At 37.2% G+C, this 11,152-nt stretch overlaps 1 pseudogene; it reads left to right on the forward strand.

The window, feature by feature from the left end:
* LOC107742138 (MAM and LDL-receptor class A domain-containing protein 1-like) overlaps nt 1-11,152 on the forward strand; it is a 37,962-nt pseudogene that overhangs the window by 4,230 nt on the left and 22,580 nt on the right.

The raw sequence follows: 11,152 nt of genomic DNA on the forward strand, positions 1-11,152 counted from the left end.
AAGCAAAATAATCTGCCAATGGGGTAAACTAAATAATCTTATTTCAAACAGAAAACAAGATTATTTTGCTTACCCCATTGGCAGATTATTTTGCTTGTTTCAAGTAAAAACTCAAGTAAAAACTTAAATTCGACTTGTTTTTTCTGAAAACAAGACAATAATTTTTTACTTGTCTAGAAAATCCTTCTTGATTTAAGAATTTTGAGATATTTTGGCTGGAAACAAGACAAAAAATCTAAGCTGGAAAAGCATTTTTTGCAGTGTGTAAACATAAATCCATCTCTGCACTTGTGAACGTAAGAACAACAAACAATATTCATTACTCTACACTTCACCAAACTCCGCATTTGAACAGTCAATAGCAAATAATAAAACATAATTACGGGCTCTGATTCTGAAGTGCCAGAAAGTCCTAACGAAGTTGGAATTGCTCCATTTTTTTAGAAACAGTCTTTGTGCACAGCCGGCCTTGTACTCTCCCAGGGTCAGGAAACTGTCCTCTATAAAATGCGCTGCACAAACATGAACATTTGGGTTGTACTCTTCTGGACAGTGTTGTGAATTAATCGTAACCACTGATTTCTAATTGCATCCACTTTCTGAAGGCCAAATAAAGTACTTTTGCATAGAAACCGAAACACACAGAATATCCACAACATGGCGGCAACAACACTACTACAATACCCAAAACCAAACCATGCCTTCTTTCTTTGCACATACATTTTGGCCACATTATGCAAATATTTCCACATAGTGACGTAGGTATGTGAGGGAGAATTTGATTGAGGCATTTTCAGGAGGTCTCGATTAGCCTTCTCTTTTAGATCCTTAAATCCTTTTGTGGGAGACTTTGAGCTTTGAGCTTTGTAACTTTGCAGATCTTATACATGCACAAACAGCTACATAACACACTAAAGAAAAGATAAACAATGTAGGTTTATTTGCATAGCCTTCTTTGCTCATATTTACCAAGGACATTATCCAGTATGTATGAATATGCTCCTCCTTCCAATAGCCATGTTTGGGTCATAATGTAGCTGTTTGTAAAGGCAAAAATATGAAGTTATATGATGACTTTGCTCACTGATATGAAATTTCGGAAGGGTGTGAGGTGCAGAGAGCTCAGAACATATGCAGGAATATAAAGCTTTAAATAAGTTCTATTACATTTACAGCCTGTGCTGGATGGATTGGGACACCAGAGGGACAATAGTGACAGGCAAAAGGGAACTTCAGCATATTTCTAATTTACAGTTCAGCCCAAGATAGAAGGAGGGAGAGACATCAGTTACATTTTTAATTTCGAGTATACATAAGTGCCATGACAAAATCACGGTTTTATTATCTTCTGAAGATTTTATAGGTCTACATTTTAAGATGTAATTACTGACACAGCTTTGCAGTAAGTCAGTAACTTTTATTTTACACATTTGTCACAAACAATGCTTAAATGTTTATAGGAAAAGATAATCATACTTTATTTTCCACCATAAATACAGACCTGCACAGAACAGAACAAGGCTGATTGTATATTTTCTTTGACCCAGTGTTTCAAAGGGAGGTTTATGTGTTTAGTTGTAAATGTGTGTGTTACGATACTGCATTATTGTGATTTATTTTAGCCATACCCTGGACAATCAGATTAATCATAATAATGTGCCCATGTTCAGATCTACATGACACCGTTAATAGAGGTGATAATGCAGGAAGGAGCTCTAGCCACTCTTCACTTTATGAGTCCCATCTTGACCTTTTGCTTACCTTTTCTATGAAATCTGTATTTTGGCTTTATTGTTTTCTCCAGAGACTGACATCAAGGCACCTCTTCTAACTCAATGCCTCCCATCTCAGTTTTACTGTGGGGAAAACGTCTGTGTAGATGGGGTGAATGTGTGTGACTTCTCTTTAGATTGCCCCAATGGAGAGGATGAGGCCAAATGTTGTGAGTATCCACCTTATCTTTAACGTAACCTTGTGTACGGCCATTTGTAAATTGAATGTGCAAGGCTTCAGGTGTCATTCACGTACAATTATTTTTACTGTAGAAATAGTTTACTTCTACACTGCAAAATAAAAGACTGGAGACTCAAAGATCAAAACAGCTTAAAGCTGACATGATTTCACTGGAACATGAGCCATGTCACTGTTTTCTTGACAAAGATTCTGCATAGGTGTTTGATAAAAAAAAGATCACCCATAAATGAAATTTCTGTCATCATTTACTCACCTTCATGTTGTTACAAACCTACTGTATATGGCTTTCTTTTTCCTTGGAACATAATTAAGATATTCTGAAAGTTTTAACTGTTTTGTCTATATTTTGAAGGGTGGTTTTATCCTTTCATTTATTGTTTCACTATTATTTCATAATGTTAATTTGACTTTCAGCAGCACAGTGTGATTTTGAGTCTGATTCATGTGGCTGGTATGAGGTTTTCCAGGGTGATGGATTTGAATGGGCGAGAGGCTCAGCTAATGGAGTCGCCATAGATTATCCGGACCAAACACCACCCCAGGACCACTCTACTAATACAAGTGCAGGTGAGGGCATTGACATAAATCATAAACATAAGTCATGAAATGATTTTGTCTCATATTTAATTTATACTCTCACTCCCAAAATATGCTAAAACTGTAGATCTGACCTATTAACCACATCCACATATTCCATGTGCACATTTCATAACTTTTCAGTTTCTCCATGAAGAACCTTTACTTAGTTTGCATTAGCACTGAAACATTTTTTTAAATCCTACTTAACTAATAATGGTTATCTACAAATCAGGAGTGTAAACTGTGTGAGAATTAGGCTAGTTAATTTCAATTTTAGTGCTTTGCAAAGGAAAAGTAGTGCTGTTTTTCATAGTTCCATTGCTAAATATCTGTTAATGTTTATCATATTATTTTAAATGTTTATTTTAATTGAATGAATTTTAAAAATGTCACATAATCTACTTATAGTTTACAAACAACAATGTATAATATAATATTACATGTTCAGGTTTCTGTTAATACCTTTTAATGTTTTACTATCCTTTTCTCCCCCTTCAAGGCCACTTCATGTTTATTTTCAAGAAGAGCAGTAGGCTTTCCCAGCAGGCTTTACTGCGCAGTCCTACATTCCAGCAAGCAAGTTCAGATTGCATCATGACCTTCTGGTAAGGCTCTGATCTTGTTTAGTGAAATTCATTCATTAAAAATCAATTAAAATATATGTTAATATTTGCAAAAAAACACAAATCACAAACAATATTATTCACTGCTTTACAGTATATTTTCTAACATTCAGTGTTTAGATTTTAATATTTACGTTGATTGTTTTGCTTACAGGCACTATAATTCTGGCCATTCTGTTGGTGCTGCTGAAATGCATCTGGGGATAGAGGACTCAGACAGCATCACTATGCTTTGGCAAACACTTTACAACCAAGGTAACCAGTGGCACCCTGTAATCATCCAGATTGGAAGGCAGACCAGGCCTTTCCAGATCTCATTTGCAAAACTGAGCCTGGCTGTGTATGAAGAAGTCTCCGCTCTAGATGGTTTTATGTTCCATAACTGCTCATTGCCCGAGGCTGTGGAGATGTGCCCAACTCCTAATCATCTTCACTGTGGCCGGAGCAAAGCATGTGTGGACTATTTTCAGATCTGTGACCTGATCGATGACTGTGGAGATGGAACAGACGAGGAAAACTGCTGTCAGTATATTGGTGGAGTTTTAAATGGTCACTAAACAGTTTATATTGTTTGATGTTAGCAGTCTCTTTTTTTTGGCAATCGGTTTACAGTGATCTTTTCTTCTCCTATCAGCGCCAGAGCTAATGTGTGACTTTGAGGAAGATCTGTGTAGCTGGACTCAGGAACATGAGGAGGATATGTTTGATTGGACCCATATCCAAGGGCCCACTCCCACTTTCAACACGGGCCCATGGAAGGACCACACACGAGCCAGTGCGGATGGCCACTTCCTCTTTATCGAATCTTCAGAGCCACAGAAGTTCAAAGACACCGCCGTTCTTATCAGTCGGCCTTTTCTCCGAGCTCCTCGCCTAGGTCCTGAATCCAAACCACCCTGTGTTTTCAGATTCCACTATCACATGTTTGGCCAGCATATGTTTCGTTTGGCCGTGTACATGCGCACACGTAACAGTGGGCGGGGGAACTTGTTGTGGGTTCGCTATGGTGACCAAGACAACTTCTGGTACAGGAAGACACTGCTGATCAACAGCGCCCACCACTTTCAGGTGAGTTATTGATCAGAATTATGAGTACTGAAGTCTACAGGTGTAATGGTGTCCTTGTGTGCTGAATCCTTTGATTAACTGGCTGCTACAGCTTTAAATTTCGCACAAAAAGTGCCATTAAAGCTCATACATGTAACTCTGTTGATAATGCATGCACTAAAGACTGAGCAATCATATGGCGCTTTTCCACTGCATGGTACGGCACGGTACGGTTCGGTACGGTTCACTTTTGGGGGGTTTTCCACTGGGTACAGTACCTGGTACCTGGTACTTTTTTTAGTACCACCTCGGTTGAGGTTCCTAGTGAACCGTACCGTTACCAAAACGTGACTTGTAAACTCTGCTGATCACTGATTGGCCGGAGAGAAACTCTAAAGCGGTACTGAACTGCAGTGGAAACGTGAGCCGAGCCGAGCCGAGCCGAGCCGTGCCATACTGAGACGTGCCGAGCAGAGTCGTACCATGCAGTGGAAAAGCGCTAATAGTAAATATCTCGGCAGAAACCACAAAGCATGCTTATGTGTAGGCTAGTATTAGCAATATTAAAAATTTCTATTCAAGTTCTGTTCCAAGCTTATTAAAATATAAATTATTAGCTATAATATGTAGTTCCGGTCGTTCCTGATATATAGTACAATGGTCTGCTCGTGTTTCCAGACATGGTGATGGTAAAAAAATTTAGGTTGGAGGAAAAATTATATTTCAATGCCTTAGCATTCTCTCAAAACTTTTGCTTTTCCCAGAGAAACTTTGCATTCCCAAAACTTCTGTGTTGGAAATAATATGTGGTGGGAAGAAAAATTATATTTCAGTGCTGAGTGCTTTCAGTGCAGAGTTAATGCAAAGTTTATTAGGGGAAACGCAATCTGCTTAAGTTGTGACATAAGTAATACTGTTTCCAGGTCCAAGCCTCTACCCGTTTTAATTGAGAATACTATCTAATACTGCCCTTTAATAGCATTATTCATTTATAGTAAACATTTAACAAGCGAATAGTTGGTGGCTATTTTTCAGCATCTCTTTACATCGGTACGGCAATAGGTGGCAGCAATTGAGTCTTTTTGAGTGAATATTTGACTCATTCACTCCACCAATTTGTTCAAACACATTCAGAAATAGCTGAATTTGTTTGTGGTTTGTTTGGAGACATTTTCATTGGCAGAGCAGGAATAGACACATTTGTCAATTAGTAGCTTCAACTCGTGGCAACCCAGGACGATTTTGCACGGAAAATCTAAAGGATGTGATGTGCCCCAAGAACCTTTCTTCTGTTCTATGACACATGAAATGAATGATTATAAAATGCTTACTCAGGTTAATGCTTAAACAGTTATTCTGTACTGTAATGTCAACAAATCATGCAAAGAAAAGGGATTAATTCAAATGTATAGTCTCACAAATTCAGATCTATAGTCTGTAGTCTCAAATATATGTTTTAATCAAACTATCATAACAGTGTGATTTTAATTATGTCATCTTTCGACATGATGCCAGTGAATTGCAGAGCTGGTGCAAACATATCCATGTCGCTATGACCAGATGCTTTCTTAACTGCTGTTTTCTCACTGCTGTCATTTTAGTTGTGTTTATTTTGTTATTGAGAGGAAAGCATACAGAACATACTTACATATTCATGTATACGCCACTCTCATCAGCGTGGACGCCATCTAAATATTCGTTAACAGTATATCGCTGCAAAGGTGTTTCTAACTTTTTACTTCTAAATGAAGAACAATGAAGAACACTGAAGGACCATGAATCCCGTTCAGACTCTTGTATGTTATGTGTGCATGACAGCAAGCACAAGCAAGTTGCTGGCTGCAGTTCACTTAATGGCCACCTGTGTCGCTAATATCAAGGGCTTATGAATTCTACATATAGCCCCTTTAAATAAAAAATATAAAGGCAGTGGTACTTATTATTAGGTGATTCACTTGTTCTTAATGTGTCAATTTTAAAGGTCTAGTAAGTGTTTTTTGTTTAGTTTTTTTTGTAATATAAAGTTTTACGCAGAAAGAAATTAAACAGACAAGGCATAACCAAAGCATATATGTGTTATGTCTACTGTAGTCCACTTATTTTTGGAACGTTGTTAGCGTATTGTTTGCCATCTGAAAAATATGCAAGCTGCAAAATAAAGATAGACTCTTCTTTCTTTCTTCTTGCTGCTACAGATTTTAGTGGAGGGGACTGTTGGTGATGACTTCAGAGGAGATATTGCCATAGACGATCTGTCTTTCCTTGGCTGTTAGCCTTATGATGGTGAAGTAAAAATTACATGCAATTAGTTTCAGGTTAAAAACAAATAAATAAAAAAACTCCTTAAAATTACATTCTTATTAGGACTTGGTAGTGTCAATATGGATCCAGTTGCCTGTTTCAGGACGCCCTTAAGCTAAAATTCTTGTTTTTAATGTAGTTATGTGTGTATATCTTTGTACACTGTAGGTGAATTGCGCTCAAAGGAGCCCAGCACCTTTGCCCCCATCCCCACCTTGTCAGCAGTACCCCCTCATAGCTGCCCTTCTGACCAGTTTGTGTGCTCAACTACAAGAGAGTGTGTGAGCCTCAGTCAAGTGTGTAACTTCACACCAGACTGCTCCGATAGCTCCGATGAAGAGCACTGTGGTAGGCATCTCGTTTATCTAATACTTTAATTGAGCAAGGATGGGTTAAACTGATCAAAGGTGACAGTAAAGACACTTATCATTTTACAAAATATTTTTATTTCAAACAATTGCTTTCTATTCATCGAAGAATCCTGATTGATAATAATAAAAAAATGTTTTTCTGAGCAGGAAATCAGCATGATACAATGATTTCTGAATGATTAAGTGACACTGAAGACTGGAGTAATGATGCTGAAAATTCCGATTTGCCATCCCAGGATTAAACAACATTTTAATATATATTCAAATGGAAAACCGTTATTTTAAATAGTAATTTATAATATTTGTAATATATTTAAATTGTAACCGACCCCAAACTATCCATTCATCTGACTGTTTTCTCTGTCCTCAGTGAAGGAGTATTGTGATTTTGAAGGGGATGTTTTTTGTGGATGGTATTTAAGTGTCCCAGCCACTCCTGTTCCTCCTCATGCCTTTCGCTGGCAGACAGGACAAGGGGAGAGTATTCACCAAGGAGAACAGAACCACAGACCTGCTAATGACCACACACTGTGAGCAATAAACAGCATCATCTATTGGAATGTGTTTGTGCTTTCATTTATAAATGCATGGTCAGGTTTACATATATTTTGCTGTGTTTTTGCTTTACTGTGTTTACTCATCTGTACACGTGTTCGTTTTGCAGTGGTTCATCAGAGGGTTGGTATATATTTGCGGACAGCTCCAATGGAGGATATGGTCACACCACTGATCTCTTGACTGCTCCCATTAAAATAACAGGGCCGCAGTGCACTCTTGTGTTCTGGTATCACATGAGTGGCTTTACTGTTGGAACGTTGCAGGTGCAGTTATCCAGAAATGATGAATATAATTGTTATTCATTTGCTGCACTGGTAACCCATGCCTAGAAAACATCCAAACATATTATTAATGTGACAGAATAAATTTCATGCTTCATTTAGTCTTTCATTGTGCTCAAAGTCTAAAATGGTTGGAAGGATTTTCCAGAGAACAATTTGCAGTTTGTCACAACAGTCTCAAAACTCTATGTGCAGGTCTTCATCAAATCAGGTGCTGTCACACATGAAGTTTGGTCCCAAATTGGTAACCAGGGCAACCGCTGGAGGCGGGGTGAGGTCTTCATAGGAATCTGTCATAACATCCAGGTCAGTGTTTCTGTTTTATGAGGACAAATAAATACTTCTTCAAAAAGAAAATGTGAAAATAAATGTTTCAAAAAGAAGTTTTTGAATGTCCAGTTTTTTCCCCCTTTGGTTCTCCAGTTGTGCCTAAACAACTGCAAATAATACACCAACAGGTACTGTCAGTCAACTACATTACTGTTCAAATGTCTGAGGTCAGAAAGATTTGTTTTTATAAAATTATACTTTTTAGCAAAGATGCATAACTGAATAAAATGGCAATAAAGACAATTATAATGTTGCCAAAAACTTTTAAATAAATTCTGTTCTTTTTATAGAATAGAAAACCTTCTATTCTTGGAATAAAGCTAAAAAAGTATCATGGTTTGCACAATATTATTGTTTTTACTGTAATTTTAATCAAATGAATGCAGCCTTGGTGAGCATAAGAGACTTCTTTCAAAAAAACAACCCCAAACCTTTTAACCATAATCTGTCAACCAGGTAAACAAATTTTATAAGATTTGTTTAAAAAAAAATTTTTACATTTCATAAAGGTGATCAGAGGAGAACTGTATGTGTTTAATATTCCTGAAATGTGCAGTAAAATGTTAAGTGTCAAGCTGATGTTTGGACTGTTGATGCTTGATCAGAAATATCATGACCTTTTCTCCATCTGGCCCTTGCATCATTCATATTTATCAACACTTATATATAAACACTCTTACAAGTTCTCTTCATTGTGCTAGATACTTCATGACACCCTCAGTCATTAGTGCTGACTGCCCTTTTGCTGTGTACTATCAGGGGCCTTAGTGCAGCAGCTCTTAAGCACTTCCAATTCACAATCTCTACATGTATATTTTTCTCTTTTAGTGTTTCACTCATAGAATAAAGCTAAAAAAGTATCATGGTTTGCACAATATTATTGTTTTTACTGTAATTTTAATCAAATGAATGCAGCCTTGGTGAGCATAAGAGACTTCTTTCAAAAAAACAACCCCAAACCTTTTAACCATAATCTGTCAACCAGGTAAACAAATTTTATAAGATTTGTTTTAAAAAAATTTTTTACGTTTCATAAAGGTGATCAGAGGAGAACTGTATGTGTTTAGTATTCCTGAAATGTGCAGTAAAATGTTAAGTGTCAAGCTGATGTTTGGACTGTTGATGCTTGATCAGAAATATCATGACCTTTTCTCCATCTGGCCCTTGCATCATTCATATTTATCAACACTTATATATAAACACTCTTACAAGTTCTCTTCATTGTGCTAGATACTTCATGACACCCTCAGTCATTAGTGCTGACTGCCCTTTTGCTGTGTACTATCAGGGGCCTTAGTGCAGCAGCTCTTAAGCACTTCCAATTCACAATCTCTACATGTATATTTTTCTCTTTTAGTGTTTCACACATATACTTGTTTGTTACTTTTCTTTTAAGAGAATCAATTGATTTTGAGTGACAGCTTTTCACGTTAGTCTGTTTACCTGACGTGTCTAAATGTGTGCTTTGATTTGTGCATTTGACTATGCAGCCGTATGGAAAGTACTGTGGAGCAAATGAAGATGTTTACTGCAGTTTAAAAGCATGCATATTTTGGTTTATGAATGTATCAATAGGTGGGTCTTCGACCCTTGCATCATTCATATTTATCAACACTTATATATAAACACTCTTACAAGTTCTCTTCATTGTGCTAGATACTTCATGACACCCTCAGTCATTAGTGCTGACTGCCCTTTTGCTGTGTACTATCAGGGGCCTTAGTGCAGCAGCTCTTAAGCACTTCCAATTCACAATCTCTACATGTATATTTTTCTCTTTTAGTGTTTCACACATATACTTGTTTGTTACTTTTCTTTTAAGAGAATCAGTTGATTTTGAGTGACAGCTCTTCACATTAGTCTGTTTACCTGACGTGTCTAAATGTGTGCTTTGATTTGTGCATTTGACTATGCAGCCGTATGGAAAGTACTGTGGAGCAAATGAAGATGTTTACTGCAGTTTAAAAGCATGCATATTTTGGTTTATGAATGTATCAATAGGTGGGTCTTCGAGCCAAGAGAGGCATCAGCTACATGGGTGATATTGTTGTTGATGACGTGGCATTTGTGGACTGTGCCCCTCCAATAACGTCAGATCTTCCTTGTGCTAACAACAAGTTCATCTGTGCCAATGGTCACTGTATCTCTGAGGACAACTTGTGTGACTTTATTGATCACTGTGGAGATGGCTCAGATGAGAATCATTACATATGCAGTGAGAAACAAATCTTATCATCCTCTTCCCTGTCACTTGTAACACAGATGTTTTCAACTGTATTTCAGTGGTCAGTCACAGAATTTGTGTAAGGAATAACTTTACACTTCACATACTGTATTGAATGTATACGACCGTATTTGTATTTTGACCGTAAATGTATATTGCATGTGCAGTCGTGTTTGTTTTAAAGGATTAGTTCACCCAAAAATTAAAATACTGTCATGATTTACTCACCCTCATGTCTTTCCAAACATGCATGATGTTTTTTAGTTATGTGGAATACAAAAGAAGATTTTGAAAAACATTTTGAATTTTCTTTTTGTCCATACAATGTAAGTCAGTGGGCTCCAATATTTAACAATATTCATGTTTTTTTTTTCCAGAGGGATACAGCGGTCGCTGCAATTTCGAATTTGACCTTTGCTCCTGGAGATAGAGCCAAGATGATGACTTTGATTGGTTGATAAAACCAGGAAATATGCACACACATGGGACTGGGCCATCCACTGATCATACCCTCCGTAAACCATCGGGCCACTGCTTATATCTAGATGGGTCCTTCCCACAGACAACTGGACATACTGCCCGAATTCAAGGACCTCTTTTCCACTACTGCAGCAAAGACTGCAAAGTAAGTGCTCACTGGTGTTTTTATGTGATTAATTCACTGAAGTCCAGGATGAGTTAGTACTTGCATTATATTCAGTTCAATACTATGAAAACAATCAACAAAAAACAGTATTGACAGGAATGATAAATGTGACATTTCCATAGACTTGATCAGTGGTACATGCTTTTTGTTTTTCCTTGTTCATATGTTCCTGCTGCTTCCTTTAATTCATGGAAAACTGATATTTGTTTTATAAGATC

The sequence above is a fragment of the Sinocyclocheilus rhinocerous genome, unplaced genomic scaffold (genome assembly GCF_001515625.1).
Source record: "Sinocyclocheilus rhinocerous isolate Xijiao unplaced genomic scaffold, SAMN03320098_v1.1 scaffold256, whole genome shotgun sequence".
In the NCBI taxonomy this organism is placed as follows: domain Eukaryota; kingdom Metazoa; phylum Chordata; class Actinopteri; order Cypriniformes; family Cyprinidae; genus Sinocyclocheilus; species Sinocyclocheilus rhinocerous.